The sequence below is a fragment of the Peromyscus leucopus genome, chromosome 14, assembly GCF_004664715.2.
Source record: "Peromyscus leucopus breed LL Stock chromosome 14, UCI_PerLeu_2.1, whole genome shotgun sequence".
In the NCBI taxonomy this organism is placed as follows: Eukaryota; Metazoa; Chordata; class Mammalia; order Rodentia; family Cricetidae; genus Peromyscus; species Peromyscus leucopus.
This window is the reverse complement of record NC_051075.1, coordinates 2,494,335-2,511,392: the sequence shown is the minus strand read 5'-3', so window position 1 is coordinate 2,511,392 and position 17,058 is coordinate 2,494,335. Positions and strand designations below refer to the sequence as shown.

Genomic DNA, 17,058 nt, shown 5'->3' with positions numbered 1-17,058 from the left:
AAAACCAAAAAAAAAAAAAAAAAAAAAAAAAAAAAACTGATAGAAGTAAGCAGAGATGAACCACAAATTGTCACTAATGTACAAGAGTGGGGAGCAGGGAACAAGGGCAACTCTGAAGCCACCTTCACAGAGAAACCGTGGTCATGGTCTTGGCCCATACATTATACTGTTCACTGGTATAACATTAAATCAATGATTTTTCTTGGTTTTATGGGTTTTTTTCCTCCATAAGCCACCACCACCCCTCCCCCTTTCTGGCTTGCTGAGACAGTGTCTCATGGCTGGGCTTGATTCACGAGGTGCTTGTGGCTGTGGTGACCTTGAACTCTGATCTTCCAACTCAAAGTGCTGAAATTATAGGCCTGAGCCACATCACCTAGTTTACAGCATGCTCGGGATTAATCCTAGGGTTCTGTACCTGCGAGGCAAGCACCTCCAGCCCCACACATCCTTCTCAAATATCCACTGGAAAGAACAAGTTGCATATAAGAGATATTCGTCAAAACCTGATGATCAAGTTTTGTGACTTGTTTAACACGTAATTTTATATTGAAGTAAGTAGGTAAAAGAAAAAATTTCACTCTTAGGATCAGTAGCCCATGAGAAGCCAGCATTCCAGTCCTCTGAGCTGTAGGAACAAGCCTGACCCCTACTGGGGCAGGTGAGAAAGGCTGCACAAGCCTTCAAAACGGCAGGGGTCAGGGCTTCACTGTGTTGGTGATCTGCAAGCACACTTTTCACACACTGAACAGGAAGCCCCTCATGGGCACCATCTGTGGGTCTCTAATAGGTGAGGGCCTGCCTGTTGAAGCCTTGCTTAGCTGTGTCTTTGGGTGGGGATGGTGATCCGGGTGGGGACGGTGATCCAAGCGGGTCTTTGTTACGTACAAAGAACACACTGATGCACAGGTAGTCTTCTGGGGGCAAAGCTTCCAATGTGCTTTGGTCAAGGGCCTGCCTTAGGTAGGTCCCTATCCTGATTCTAGTTCCACTTGCCCTGCTTGGAAAGGGTTGACAGGGTATTATATTCTTTATTCACTATGCAAATAATTAACAGACTTGAGCAATGTTAGAGAGAAGGATCCTTCCCCTCAAAATTTCTGTCTTTGCGATGTACACAGCTGTATTAACAAAACTGTAATCAACTGATATTTTCCACCATTCTTCAACTAACATTGTTTTATGGATATATGCATATCTAATTCCCATGTGCTTGCCATATTCAGTCATTAACATATTGCAGAATATTTAGCTACTCTTTTCCTGTCTGGCATTCTAAAATCTAACACTTAAGTGACTTAGGACTTTCTCTTGAGGTAACATAACATTCCCAATGTGAAAGCTTGCATCATTTTACATCTCCTACTACATACTTATTTCCAGACTTTAAGCCTTATGCTCTAAGTACTTACTGTTCCCCTACCCACAAAAATCAGAATTTCCCTACAAGACTACCCACACAATTTAAATACTCAACACATTAATAAAAACCTTAACAATGATCTTGGACCAACTTTATGTCTAGCACTTCTGTCCTTTTGGCCACTTATTTATTAATATACTTTATTTATTCTATTTATTACCAATTTTATATTAAGTATTTTCTGTGTGCTCAGAACTCTACTACATACCTCATTGGCTTCATAGCACTTAGGTTTACAAGTCCTTAAATGACCTACCATTATTTTTTCTATAGTTGAGGAAACTGAGGCTCAGAAATACAGTGAATTGCTCAAGGTATGGTGATGTGAGTGAGAATGCCCCCAGAGGCTCATGTATTTGAATACTGGGTCCTCAGTTGGTGGGGCTGTTTGGGAAGGATTAGGAGGCGTGGCCTTGTTGAAGGAGATGTGTCACCAGGGGTGGGATTCAAAATTTTAAAAGACTCATGCCGCCGGGCGGTGGTGGCACACGCCTTTAATCCCAGCACTTGGGAGGCAGAGGCAGGCGGATCTCTGTGAGTTCGAGGCCAGCCTGGGCTACCAAGTGAGTTCCAGGAAAGGCGCAAAACTACATAGAGAAACCCTGTCTCGAAAAAACCAAAAAAAAAAAAAAAAAAAAAAAAAAAAGACTCATGCCATTCCCAGCCTCCCTCCCTCCCTCCCTCCCTCCCTCCCTCCCTCCCTCCCTCCCTCCCTCCTTCCCTCCCCCTCTCTTCCTTACAGATCAGGATATGAGGTCTCAGCTGCTCTTGCTCTGCCACTGTGGACTCCAACCAACTGAAACTACAGACCTAAATTAAACATTTACTTCTTAATTTGCCTTGGGTCTTATCATAACAGAAAAATAACTAGACATGAAGTCACAAAGCCAGGCAATGTAAAGTTGATCTGGAAATGTCTTTAGGACCTGAGCCCTTTATTTTTTTCTATAGGATTAAGTTAATTTTCATTTAAAGAACGGGGTGCATTGCTGTAGACACACACACCCTTAATCCTAGCCCTAGAGGTGCAGACAGTGGCAGATCTCTGGGGACTCAAGGTCAGCCTACTCTGGGGACTCAAGGTCAGCCCCAGGACAACAGGATTGAGTGAGGCCCCTGTTTTTTTTAAAAAAAGGGGGGGGATGTAGAGAGATGGCTCAGCAGTTTTTAAGAGTACTTATCCTTTTTACAGAAGACCCAAGTGGTCCACAACTACATATAACTTCAGTTCCAGGGAATCTGATGCCCTATACTGACCAAGGCACCAAGCATGCATGTGATATACACACATGCATGCAGGCAAAACACATAAAATAAAATGAATAAATTTAATAAAAAAAATTAAAACCAAAACAAAAAAGGACAGGGGTGTTAGAGATGTAACTCGGAGATATGCTTATATATATATATATAGATATATATAGATAGATAGAGATATAGATATATATATAGATAGATATAGATATAGATATAAGTATAGGTATAGATATAGATATAGACATAGACATAGACATAGATGATATAGATATAGATATATAGATATAGATATATATATAGATATAGATATTATATAATTATATAGCTATATTATTATATATTATATAGAGAAATGTAATAGAGATATACTTGGCACACCGCAGGAGGAAAAGTGCCTGGAAGGTGCCACCGTGTAATAAACATTCAACGATGCTGCCTAGGCCTAGGACTGTCTTCATATTTCAATTGTTAATACCAGCTGTGTACCTCACCTCCACTGCTCCTCTCCGTGCATCATCTCAGCACTTAATTCCTCTCTGTTCTCTAAATCCTTTTAATCTGTAAGTCTAGTTCTCCGTGTTCTCCCAGGCATGGACACCTTTCCCAGGTGGCCTTTCCTCTCGCTGATGACTACATTACATTTAGGGTTTCTTTAAGCCCATTTCTCAGCTCAGCTCTCTTCCACTTTGATCCGGAAGAGGTGGCTGTGGGTTGGAGATGCCTCCCTCTCACTTCCTAGGGACATTTCAGAGGGTGGCTAACTGCCCTAGGGAAAGGAAAAATGAGGCTGAGTCCTAGCACTGGAGGCCTCGGGACCAAAGACAGGAAAGCCTGAATGAACCCTTTGGCCTTTATTCATTTTATTCCCCAGGAAGCCAAGCAATCCACTCAGCAGCTGCTCTTCTCCAGCCCCTCCACCCCCAGATATATTCCTTAAATCCAGGTAGTAGTTTGGGGGCAACCCTGGGGACCAGCAGGCAGGGGGCTGCAGCCACTGACTGAGGAGTGACAGCCTCATTGTCTTCCTAGTTAGCTCCCCTTCTTCTCTGAGTCGTTTCATTTCAGTGAAAACTCAAAATCCTCCCTTCCGTGTTCTTTCTGTCTGGGGGATATTTTCATGCTCACAGCATCAATATCCTGCATTTAGTCCTCTACAGAGATGTCTCGGGAATGTCAGAGCTGGCCACAGGCATCCAGTGCTGCTCCTGACAATGCTTTTAGGAAGAAGTTGGGAATTTTCCAATACTGTTTTTAAGGAACCAACCCTGTCCTAACAGACCAGGAACACCACCAATATTAGTGGCTTTCCATGGCTGTGTGAGCACATGTGTGCAGGAGCCGGAGTCTGGCTCACTCCTCTGCTGCGGTCTCCTTCAGCTGCAGCCCCTGAGGGCAGCCAGTGAGAGGGCCATTACACGCATTCCATCTCATCACTGGATTCCATCTGCTTTGGCCACTGAGGTGAGGAGATGTCTCATAAAGGACACTCTTGAGTTCCAAAGGGAACTCCATTCAAAAGGAAACTAGATGGGTTGGTGAGATGACTCTGTGGGCAAGAATGCCTACTGTCCTGAGTTTGATCTCCAGAACCCGCACAGTGTCGAGAGATCTGACTCCTGCTATGTGTCAGGCACAGTGCATGTACCACTTACTCAGCAGCATGTGCATTCTCCTGAACATCCACACAACTGTTAGCGTCTAAGCAATAGATGGGAATGGAAGCTTAGCTCAATGATGAAAAGAGACTAAGTTTATAGGTGTTGGTAACTGGGAGGAGAGTCCACTTGCCTGCCTGGTCCCAGAGCTAGTGTCCCTTTCTCCATGTCATTTGCCTGGGATATTCTCTTCCCTCCACACTTTGGAAAGAGCGTCTCCTGCGGGTCTGCAGAACACATTTCCCCTCTCAGAGGCACCCGCGTTCCTGTGAGACGTTTGATATCGAGAACTGCTCCTTATCTTGCTCTCTTAGAAGCACTCTTCCCCCACCTGCTCTTCAGTTCAGCATTTGTACTGAGGCACATGTTTCTGGCACCAGCCACTCACTGCTGGGTAGAATCTGGGGAGTCCCAGGGATTTTCCGGGACCTCAAATATTCCATCAACTCTCATGAGAGGGATGCTCTCATGAGACGCTCACCCTGGCTACAGGGGAAACTCATGAGAAACAAGCACTAGTATAGTTGCCAGGGGTACTTTTAAGGGATTACATTTCTTCTGGAGGTACCCAGTGATAATAACAGGAAGTGATAATACAGCCTTTGATCTGGTAATCTGGCAAGGTTAACTTGAAAAAGAGACCTCAAGGAAATATCCCCCAAGCGGTGGGAGGAGGTAGGCGGGGGATGGCTCAAAGACATTTTCAGTAGTGTTGCTTACAGTAACAATTTAAAAAAAAAAAATGCCACAAACAAGACGATTGAAAATGACTGGTAGGAGGGCTAGCTCGATCTGAGAAAATGTGTAATGAAATAAGACACAAATCTACAAGAAATGGAATGCATCATCAATACTGAGTAAACATTAATCACCACTTAATAATTAGTATAAGGATGAGAGGGGATAGGGAAGGACTCGGGACCGACTGTGTGCTGGTTTTGTTAAGACTGTACAATGTGGACAAGGATAAAAGTCAGTCAGAGTCAGCCCAAGCATTGCGACACCCGCAAGCAGAAAGGACAAACTGAGAAAACAGATACAGACATGAAGGCAGGACGGTGAGAGAAATGAGTGAAGCCTAATTCATTCATTCATTCATTTTTTTTTTTCTACTTGGAAAGCATTCCTTGCCACTTCCTGTGGCCCTGGGATGTGAGCACTGCACCAGGGAAAATACAGACACTGTCATTTGCTGACTCTTGGGAACCAGAGAGTTTCTGAAAAGTGGGAGATAGAACTTTCCAGAGCCCAGGCTGCTATCACATTTCTCCTCTGGGTGGCTAGAAAACAGACTTGCCTTCCTGAGGGCAGCTGCCTTTCCTGGCTTGCTGACCTCCATTTGCAGCTAGACGCTGTCTTCCTAAAATTCTACGCTGTTCTTGCCAGGTGTAGTGGCACACACCTGTAATTCCAGCACTTGGGAGGCTGAGGCAGGAGGATTGAGAGATGGGGACCAGACCAGGTTCATAGTCTCAAAACATCAACAAAGAGCACTAGGCTTCCCACTTTCTTAGACAGTGGCAAGCTGACAAGAGGCCCTCCTGTTCTGCTTCAGCCTTCTCCACGGGCATCGCCCTGCTCTACAACTACTGGACACACACCGTGAGCTTGATGGCTTTGGTAGCTCCCTGCCTTTACATAAGCCACTGAGCTCACCTTAAACAGACAGAGCTGACCTCATCCTCAGCCAAGGCCCACTGAAAGGACAGCTGCAGCCAGATGCTGGCAGACGAGAGGCACGTGCCTGCGTATCTTTGAGAAGTTCTGACTGGCTGGCATTCCTAATACTGAAAATACCAGAACAGCTGGATTCCGTGTCTCTGACTGTCTGGAGGCACTATCAATAGCCTCACCCCAGGGCCTGGGGTTATGCACACCAAGGCTCCTGTCTGCTGTGGACATGATCAGCCCACAGCTCACAGAGATGGATCCTGGAGGTAGGAGGCAGAGACGAGGCCCAGGCCTCTGTGCAGAGCTAGAGCCTACAAACTGCACTTAAAACAACAACAACAACAACACATTCTGAGGTGATGTTCATGCTCCACCAGCTTTAAGAGTTAACAGAAATATGGACCAAACACTATGGTCTCTGGAATCAGAAAGATCTAGGCTCAAATCCCAGCTCTGTCACTCATTAGCCCTGTGACTTGGGCTAATAATTTAACCTCCAAACCCCAATTTCCCTACACTTAATAAGGGAGACATCACCCACAACAGAGATCACAATTTGGGAGGGAGACTCTGGCATACTGAGCCCCTCCTCCAGTGCACAAAAAACCTGCTGGCTTCACTGTCTTATACACGGGCCCACCTTGAGGGCAGAAGTCTTGTTTATCTCTGGCACTTAGCACACACAGGTCTTGCCTCTCAGTGAGTACTCACTACATTCACTGCTAAATAAAGAATGTTGGGAGGATCGATACAGGTAGAGACCACCACAATGCCAACTCACAATAGACAAATTAATATACATTTCCTGATATATGAAAAGGTAGATTTAAAAAAAAAATCACAGGTGGTAGCTTTCCTAAGAAGACGGATCACAGCCTTCTCCCTACCCCCAAGTTGAAAATTTTCCATTCACATGAGTCCTGGGAGCACACTGTTTGAGGACACAGGTTGAGAAGCAGAGGCGACCTCTGCTTTATTTCCGTGTCAACCTCCAGCTTGGACAGCACGGGGCCCTGGTCTCCTCCAAGAGAAGGTACAAAGTCTCCACTCAGTGCTGAGCTCCCAGTGCCACTCAGAGCCACTCACCCAGCAGGTTGTCATGGTCCCCCAGCAGCCACTAACGGAACCACGTCTGTTCTCCTTGGAGTGGCAGTTGGCAGTGGCAAACAGGAAGTTGTCTTGAAGCAGGGTGTGGTTATGCCTGTCAACATATGCGTACAAAGACGCACGTTTTCCTCCCCCTCTCTACTCCTTCCTCTCTCTCCTTTCTTTAGGAGAGAAAAACCCGAGTTGTTTTGTTGAAAAATAAACTTTTATTACTTCCTTTATGACCAGCCATCACTACCGAACAAACACAAACCTGAGGTAGAAAGGAGCCTACGATATAGCAGAGACCTGTCTTCTCTTCTGTCAGTCACTCACTCTGTGGCCTATTTTTGAGAAAGCAGGTGCCTGTGAGTATATGAACTATCCTTTTCCTGCTCTGCGGACACGCAGGAAACAAAATCTAGCTTGAAAGCAAGCCACACGCACACCACCGATCATTGTAATAACACGGAGACAGTGGACTGGCCACATGATATATTTGGGGTCCACAGTGGACTGGCCACATGATATATTTGGGGTCCATAGTGGACTGGCCACATGATATATTTGGGGTCCACAGTGGACTGGCCACATGATATATTTGGGGTCCATAGTGGACTGGCCACATGATATATTTGAGGCCCACTAGGCCAAGGACCATATATGAATAGGAATGAGGGAAAACACAGCCAGGACTTTCAAGCCTTGTGCACCACTTAAAAGACCCCAAACATTTCTTAACTGGGATGGCATATGAAAACAACAGAGAAAAGCAGTCTCTCGGTGTATGAAGCACGAAGTGCTGCTTGAGCTGCATGTGAATGCTGCAAATTGTGGATGACGAAAGGGGAGGGGACATGATAGCCAGCTTTCCCAATGCTCTCAAAGGTGAGTTTTAAAATTTTCCACTCCTCTCCTCCCCAGACCCAAGGCTTGAGCCTCCAGAAGGGCTGTCCGAAATAGACCAGTACCCAGCCTCCTACTCCTGCTCTCTTTCTGAGGCAGCTGCTGTCCCCACCGCCTGCTCCAGCTCCTGCCCACAAGTCTACACAGAAACGCATCTCTCCGAGTGCAACCATAGCTGCCAGCATGCCTTGCCTGCCAGACTTTCTTCTGTGACCTGCGTCCAGCCCCACCTTCCTGGAGGGCAGGCCACCATACCCTGTGTTCACACTTACACTTCCCGGAGAGGCAGTCTGGCCGTTTGGATAAGGAGGCTGAGCCAACGACATGCTGGGCAATGGCCCTCTTCTAGTAGACGTTTCCTGGCTGTGGGCCCTGGCCAGTCATAACGCTTCACTTCCCCTTTAAGAGAGCACGCCCAGATGAGATTGAGGAAAGACAGCAAGAAAAGGCCAAGTAGTCGGGGTGAATCCTGCATTCAGCAGATGAATGTGGGTTTTCCTGAACCTCACACGAGGTGTGGCCAGAAGCAGCCAGCTTCTCAGAGGCTCAGGGGAGTTCTCTCTAGGTGTAGAGGACGGGGGTTCTCCTGCAGTCCCCAGGACTGTAGCCATACTCAGAGCTGCTGCTCAACCTGCCTGGGTCCTGGGTGTCCTGCAGACACCGCCAGCCTTTCTGCTCTCATTGCCCACATGGAATGCCCATCCTGAAGGACAGTGCCCATTAGGCCACATGCTTTGATGAGAAGACCATTATTACAACTGGAAAACCCCAGTTTCATAGGAACAATTTCACTACTGATTTCGGCAGAGTTTTCATTTATTCTGGACTTTTGGGTTTGGTTTTGTTTTGGTTTTCCTGAGCTAATTTCTCGTGTAACCCAGGCTGGCTCTGGCATTTCTGTGTAGCTGAGGGTGACCTTGAACGCCTGATCTTCCCACCTCCAATCTCAGACTGTTGGATAGAGGGGTGGGCCAGTATTCATGGCTCTCATTCTGGACACTTAGAAGAGTTATTTCCTGACTGCAGCAAAGGGCAGCAGCTGTGGGAGAGCAGCCAGTCTGTACAGACAACGCTTCATAAAGCGCCGAGGGTCACATGACTCAATATCGACGAAGTATCCAGGACAGAACATCTATAGAGATAGAATGCAGACTGGTGACAGGAGGCGGGGCAGCTGGCTCTCTCATGAGCTGTAGGCGAGCTTTGTCTACAAAACAAGTTCTGGATCAGCCAAGACTTCATAGTGAGACTGGATCAAGAACAGAGAGGGAGAACAAGGAATAGGAGACCATGGTAAATGAAGACCACATGAGAAAAGAAAGAAACAAAGTGCTAGAGAGGGCCACAGAAATCCACAAAGATGTCCCCACAATAGACGGCTGGCAATGGTCGAGAGACAGCTGGAACTGACCTACTCTGGTGATAGGATGGACAAACACCCTAATTGTCGTGCTAGAAACCTCATCCAACGACTGAGGGATCTGGATGCAGAGATCCACAGCCAGGCCCTGGGTGGAGCTCCGGGAGTCTAACTAGCGAGAAAGAGGAGGGTTTATATGAGCAAGAATTGTTGAGACCAAGGTTGGATAAAGCACAGGGACAAATAGCCAAACGAATGGAAACACATGAACTATGAACCAAAGGCTAAGGGGCCCCCAACTGGATCAGGCCTTCTGAATAGGTGAGATAGTTGATTGGCTTGATCTGTTTGGGAGGCATCCAGGCAGTGGTACCGGGTCCTGTGCTCAGTGCATGAGTTGGCTGTTTGAAACCTGGGGCTTATACAGGGACGCTTGGCTTGGCCTGGGAGGAGGGGACTGGACCTGCCTGGACTGAGTCTACCAGGTCAATCTCAGTTCTTGGGGGAGGCTTTGCCCTAGAGGAGGGCAATGGGGGGTGGACTGGGGGGAAGGGGAGAGGGGCGGGGGGGGGGGGAACAAGGGAATCCATGTAGAACTGAATTGTATTGTAAAATAAAAGAAAAAAAGAAAGAAAGAAAACAATTCAGAGCAAGAAATTTTGTTAATGTTACATAGAGATATGAAACAATAATACAGGTATAAAAAAAAGAAAGAAAGAAAAGTCAGTAAACCAGTGCATTTGATGAATGGAAAAGGGGGACACGATTGCTCCTAGGTACAGCGGAAGAGAAGAGTTTTCTTGTAGATATGAGGAGAGAACAGTCAGAGGCATCAGGAAGAGTTCAGACTGAATCAGGCCATGGGAAGAGGCGCAGGAGAGGAAGAGAAGAGAGAGGAGAGATAGGAGAAGAGAGAGAAGAGAAGAGAGAGAGGAGAGAAGAGAGAGAGGAGAGAGAGGAGAGAAGAGAGAGAGGAGAGAAGAGAGAGAGAGGAGAGAAGGGAGAGAGGGGAGAGAAGAGAGAAAGAGAGGAGAGAAGAGAGAGAGGAGAGAAGAGAGAGGAGAGAAGAGAGAGAGGAGAGAAGAGAGAGAGAGAAGAGAGAGAGAGAGAGAAGAGAGAGAGAGAGAGAGAGAGAAGAGAGAGAGGAGAGAAGAGAGAGAGGAGAGAAGAGAGAGGAGAGAAGAGAGAGAGGAGAGAAGAGAGAGGAGAGAGAGAGAAGAGAGAGAGACAGAGAGAGAGAGAGAGAGAGAGAGAGAGAGAGAGAGAGAGAGAGAGAGAGAGAGAGAGAGAAGAGAGAGAGAGGGCAAACGGACCAAGAGTGGAGCGATAGTCAAGAGAGCCTGGCGGAAATGACTGGGTTATACAGGAAAAGAGAAGCCTGGGGTAAGGGAAGGGAACAGAAGCCCAGCTGGGCTGAAATAGTTTAAGGAGGGCCTGAGAAGTTCGAGAAGGAGCCACAGGTACTAAGTGAGCCTTGTCCAGGGTTTCTCTGGGACCTGACATTTGAGACCTCTTTTTCTGCTATCAGGCCTCCTTTGGGTCTCATCCAACATAACTTTTAAAACCTGGCTAATACCCGATGAACCTTAAGTCACTTCCAGGTGAGCAGCATCCACCTTTTAGTAAGGAATATTGAAAGCAAGTCTCTGAGAAACAAAAGCTTTCTAGAAGACCCCAGGCTGTGGGAAAGTGGGATCATTTCACACAAGGCCCCAGAATTCAGACAAGCCTTGCAGAGATCATTTCATGACAACTAGCCAGCTTGACAATGTAATGAAAGCCAGAGCGTGGAGGCTCTGTGGGAGAATTAGAGACAACTTCTTCCCCGATTTAGGGAGAATTAATGTTTCTGACTGCAGAGCTGAGCTAGTCCACGCCTGCTGCTGTTTCTTGGAATGGCATCGGTGTGGATGACAGGGTGCGAGCTGGTCAGCCACTGGCCAGGTCTCCTTTCTGGATCATTTGCAGCATTGGCTCCAGGGTTTGTCCTCTGGACTCCAGGCCAGCTGGTCAGAGGCTCCTTGAGCACATTGCCCCCACCCAGGGGACTCCCAAGAAGAGGTCTGCCGGATGTTGCAATGCTTAGAGTTCAGTGCAGATGAAAAAGCGGCCTTATGGCCTGGGAGCCCAACTCCCGCCAGAGTCAAACAGGAACAGCTCTCCTGGCTTTTCTGCCGAGAGTTCCAGGAGGACCTGGAGGTCAGAGGTGGACACTTCCCATGGCTAGCTTTCCTGGTGCACTCTGGTTCTTCTGGAACGCTGGCTCTGCCTCTTGGCCTGGCCCATTCTCTCTCCTCACCTCAGGTGCCCACAGAGTAATTTAAGTAGGTGGGCTAAGTTCTCAGCAAACAGGTGGCTTAAGACAATTTACACTGCTTTAGCTTCTGAGAAGCAGCAAGTTTGGAAGTGTAACTCTAAACAGAAAAACAGGAAGGGACAGCCCAAGTCAAAACTGTGCCAAGGACAGTTCTGCAGAGCAGATAAACAAATGGCTGGGGAGGGCATATGCAGAGATGCTCCACCTCATCAGCCATTAGAGACATGCAAATCAAACCTAAAAGGAGCTAGCACTCCAGCACACTAGAATAGCTATTTAAACAGAGGAACAGAACAGGAGCTGGTGAGGACGAGGAGGAAATGGAACCCCTGCATACTGCTGTTTGGAATGTAAAATGTTATAGCTGCCATGGAAAACAGCATGGTAGTTCCTCAAAACATTAAAATAGAATTACAGTATGATTCAGTAGTTCCATTTATGGGTATATACCTATATGTGTATCATGTCCAAAATAACAGCACTCTGAAGAGCTAATAGATGGAAGCAACGTGAGTATTCACAGCTGAATACAAAATATGGCATGTGTGTACATCTGTGCACATGGTGTATGTGCATGTGTGTGCACATGCACGAGAATGGGATAGTTTTCTGTTGCTATGATCCAGACAAAAGCAACTGAGGGGATGAAGGGCCTGATGGGCTCTTACAGTTCAATGTTACACTCCACCACAGACTAGGGAAGTCACAGCAGGTCACATCACACCCATAAACAGGAACAAAGAGCAATGAGTGTGAGCAGGCTTACTGCTCAGCGGCTTTCTCTGCTCTGCAGTTCAGATCCATCGCTGGGGGAATGCTGCCACTCACAGAGGCTAGCCTCCCACCTCAACTAACAAAATCATGACCATCGATTTCAGACCTGCTCATGGAACAATCTCATCTGGACAATGTCTTGCTGAAACTCTTCCCAGATGATCCTAGATTGTGTCAAGCTGACAACACTAACCATGAGGAGCAGCTGCCCAGATGTCTCATCTGGTGAGCGCACTTGCTGCCATGACAGATGACCTGAGTTCCATCCCCAGGACCCACATGGTGAAATAAGAGGAACAATCTCTACTGGTTGTCTTCTGACCTCCACACAAGTAACACAAACCCAGATGATAAATAATAAATAAATAAATAAATAAATAAATAAATAAATAAATGAATAAATAAATAAATACACTATTAAAACAAACCTCTAACTGTCACAGTGAGGTATTCAGCCTTAACAAGGAAGAACATTTTGACATATTACCCTATGGATATGAGCCTTGAAGACATCACACTAAGTGAAACTGGCCAGCCACAGGAAGGCTATACTGTAGGGTTCCATTGATATGAAGTAGCTGAGTCGTCAACTTCAAGCAGACAGGGCAATGACAGTGGCCAGGAGCTGGGGGAGGGAGGAGGAACCTGCTGCTATTTATTAGTAGCTACTGTGTTTCTGCATTGCAAACCCAGGAGTTCTAGAGATGGTGGTAGCAGTGACTGTAAAACAAGATGACCCTACTGAATACCTGTGAGCTACACAGTAAAATTAATTATGATGGCCCAGGAACCTTTAATCCCAGGACTTGGGAGGCAGAAGCAGGCAGATCTCTGTGAGTTCAAATTCAAGGCCAACATGGTCTACATTGTGAGTTCCAGGTCAGCTAGGCCTACATAGTGAGACTCTATCTCAAAAAGTAAACATTAGGAGCTGGAGAGATTGCTCAGGTTAAGAGCACTGGCTGCCCTTCCAGAGGTCCTGAGCTCAATTCCCAGCAACCACATGGAGGCTCACAAACCATTTGCAATAAGATCTGATGCCCTCTTCTGACCTGCAGGCATACATACAGACAGAACACTGTATACATAATAAATAAATAAACCTTTTTTTTTTATCATTTTGTTTTTGTTTTTCGAGACAGGGTTTCTCTGTGTAGCTTTTGGAGTCTATCCTGGAACTCACCTTGTAGACCAGGCTGGCCTTGAACTCACAGAGATCCACATGGCTCTCCCTCCGAGTGCTGGGATTAAAGGTGTGCGCCACCACCGCCCAGCTAATAAATAAATCTTTAAAAAAAATTAAATAAAATAGATAAAATTTCTCCAGAGAATAAATCCTTTAGGGAGACGGCTCAGTAGTTAAGAGCGCTTATTCTTGCAGAGGTTCCAGGTTCAGTTCCCAGCACCCACATGGTGGCTCACAACCATCTGTAACTACAGTTCCAGGTGGCAGCAGGCAGGCACCTGGTACACTGACACACAGACAAAACACCCCCACACACAACAGGAACAAACCTCAGGTTAGAAGAACAGTCAAAGGCAGAATCACCCACTGACGAATGTATGAGAAAACAAAACCTGTAGTACAGCCGTACGACGAAATACTGCTTCACCACAGAAAAGAATAAAGTTATGGTGTATGCCATAACACAGATGAACTCCAAGAAAAGAGGTCAGGCACATCGGGCCATATATACTGGATGCCTTCATCTATACACAGTGTCCAGAGGAGGCAGACCCCTAGACAGACTGCCTGGTGGCCGTCAGGGGGCAGGAAGCAGGAATGACTGCACAGTGGATATGAAGTCTTATTATGGAACTAGACACAACGTAACTGCATCCAATGCCAGTGTGTTCTTCAGCTCAGAATAGTCAGAATAGTTAATGTTACGTTGTGTGAGTTTCAACTAGGCAACAACAATGGTAGAATCCCAGCAGGAGATAAGTCTAGGACAAGCTGGAAACAGAACAATCTGTTTTAAGGTAACTGAGAGTTACCTTCAAAGCCCTGGCTGGAGCTGCTTAAAGGAGGTAATTTTTAAGTTAAGGTAATTAAGGCAGCCGGCAGGAGACAGCAAACAGGTATTCTAAGACAGCAGTTCCCCAATGCTGCCAATTTGGGTCAGTGACTAAGTGTTACTTTGTCTTAAGCAAGATGCATCCTCCCTGCTTCCCTGCGGCTGCAAGGGGGTATCCTTTTACTACATACCGACGACACGTGGTTACTGTACTTTATTACTGCCAGGGGAATGTTCTGGTTTTAATGCTTTTGTTTCATAAAACACATTTGGATCCAAATAACAACAGTAACATGACCACGCACACCGCAGACGGGTCCACTGCCCACCGACACGCAGGACTCGGAGACGCAGCTACCCTCTGGTTCTTGCATCCCTGACACAACTACCATTTCCACCAAGAGCCCCTGCTGCCCAGGAGCTGGAAATTAGGACAACTAGACTTTAGACATGTAGGACGCCCTTCTCCAACGGTGCTGTCCCCTCCCAGCAGGGCTGCAGGCCCCTGGGTGCTATCTCCAGGGCACTGATGGCCAAATGGTGAGAGCGGACAGCGACCCAGCTACCCGCATTCGTCCCACTCCCATCCTCAGGGTCATAAACCTTTGGTGCACTCCAGCTCCTTCTCTAGGGGAAAATTCCCATCCACCTTTTGAAGTCGTTTCTCACAAAACTTTGTTTCTATGCCTGCCCTGTCCTAAGCTCTCCCTGGCTCCCAGCATTCTTCACAAACAGGAATTCAGACAGGAACACATTCCAGTGAACTCTGCTCAGCTCCTGGCTGTCCATTCTGGACATTATTCTCCATCAATGCAGTGGAAGATCCATCCAGATGTTTTATTACAACCCCACACTTAAGTCTTAGGTCACACTGTTGTCAAACAGCTTGCTGGACTCAGGCCACTGTTGCAGTCTGCTAAGACATTTATGGACCCTCACCACTGACGAGCCCATTCACCACCTGGGAACTCGAGAAGCCTGCTCCAACACCACTCCTCTGAAGCAGGCCCAGCCACGTCCCAGTAACCGTGACCTATGAACAGCATCCTCTCCAAATGTAACCAGACTTCCTGACACCCAGGGTAGGTATGCCACTGGCCCACCTTCCTGATAAGGATCCTCTGGGTGATGCTAAGACACAGATGTCATGATAGCCCTTCTCTGAATAAAGCTCATCAGTGGACATTACACACACAGAGCCACCAAACATGTGTTGATCACTTCAAGGAACATTATACTGATGAGGCAGTTTTCTGGTTCCCACTGAGTGGCCATCAGTGCACACACGATATAACTGAAACGGACAGGAAGAACGCGGGCATCCAAAGCTGGAGCCTGAATCCCAGTGCTGCTACCTGTTGATGTTACCAGACCTGTGTCTCCGGGGCTGAGGGAGACGTGTTAAGATCTGACAGGTAAAACACCCTTACAAGTTGATGCTGGGTGGCGGTGGCACACGCCTTTAATTCCAGCACTCGGGAAGCAGAGGCAGGCTGATCTCTGAGTTTGAGGCCAGCCTGTTCTACAGAACCAATTCCAGGACAGCCAGGGCTACACAGAGAAATCCTGCCTCAAAAAAAAAAAAAAAAAAAAAAAAAAAAAAGTTGAGCCAGCTTATGCAAACATAAATAAGATTGTAACTACATAATTTAGAAATAACAACAAAAATACCATTTCTATCCTGTGTTTGGCAACCTATCTGTCAAACTAAAGAGGAATCTAGACATGAGCTTCTGTTTGTGGACAAGACAGATAGCTACGAGGAAGCCACCATCCCTGGGCTCCTTTCCTGGAAGAGCTGTTCCTTTTCCATGAAGACCAGAGCCCCAGCTGGCTTGAGAAGGGATTGGACTTCCCTGTCACTACTTGACAAGAAGCCCCTCAGCCTTCAGGAACAGACTGTCCATCGCCACCCTTGTTGACACACTGTGCATAGGCATCCTTGTTGAGGTCGAGACCTGTGTAATTAGCGCCATCCGGCAGGTGACCGAGGGCCAGGTTGTGTTTAGCTCCTACGTGGCATGATCCTCACAAGTCCCTGGGCTTCCATCGTACAGATGGGGTTTCTAAGAAAAGCAGCTCTGGGTTCAAACACTCAGGTGTCTGCAGTCTGTTGTGCTCCTAGCATCTTCAGGGACAGAATGAACTTCACTAGGAAAATACCTTGGCCACACTTTGCAGAGGGCTGTCAGAAGCCACCTGTTGGCTCCTCATGGCATACCACTGTCAAAGATACCCTCCAGCAGGGGAGACTGACAAAACCGGTATGGCCAGCCCAGGCCCCTGGGGAAAGGGCAGCGGTTCCAATGGGAGCCAACAGCTGGCATAAGGTTTCTCAACGTCTACGGAACCTAAGGGCAGATTAAAACACACAAACTAAACAAACACATATATGTAATTATTGGCACGACATTGAGAAGATTGTACCAATGAATCTGTGAACAGATTAAGGAGTTTGATCAGAACGGTGCTGGGAGAAAGAGGCAGGAAAGCCCGCCAGATAATTTCGCGAGCCCACTGGTCCATTAGCTGTTCTTCCTGAGCTCCCTCTATGTGAGTCTCCCAGACCACCGGGCTAAGGAAGTCTCTCA

The 17,058-nt window shown here is 47.0% G+C and overlaps 1 protein-coding gene across 15 annotated transcripts in view; it reads right to left on the bottom strand.

The window, feature by feature from the left end:
• The window catches only part of Atxn7l1 (ataxin 7 like 1), a 229,788-nt gene that overhangs the window by 51,748 nt on the left and 160,982 nt on the right, over positions 1–17,058 (bottom strand). Inside the window, exon 1 of one of the 15 annotated variants that reach the window (XM_028878466.2) lies at positions 8,271–8,754. The exons of 12 other annotated variants lie outside the window; for them this stretch is intronic. The gene's annotated coding sequence lies outside the window, so the exon portion shown is untranslated. Of the gene's footprint in view, positions 1–7,092; positions 7,552–8,270; positions 8,755–17,058 lie in introns of those variants that run through there. 2 more of the 15 variants (XM_028878467.2, XM_037210496.1) reach the window with 2 other exon arrangements.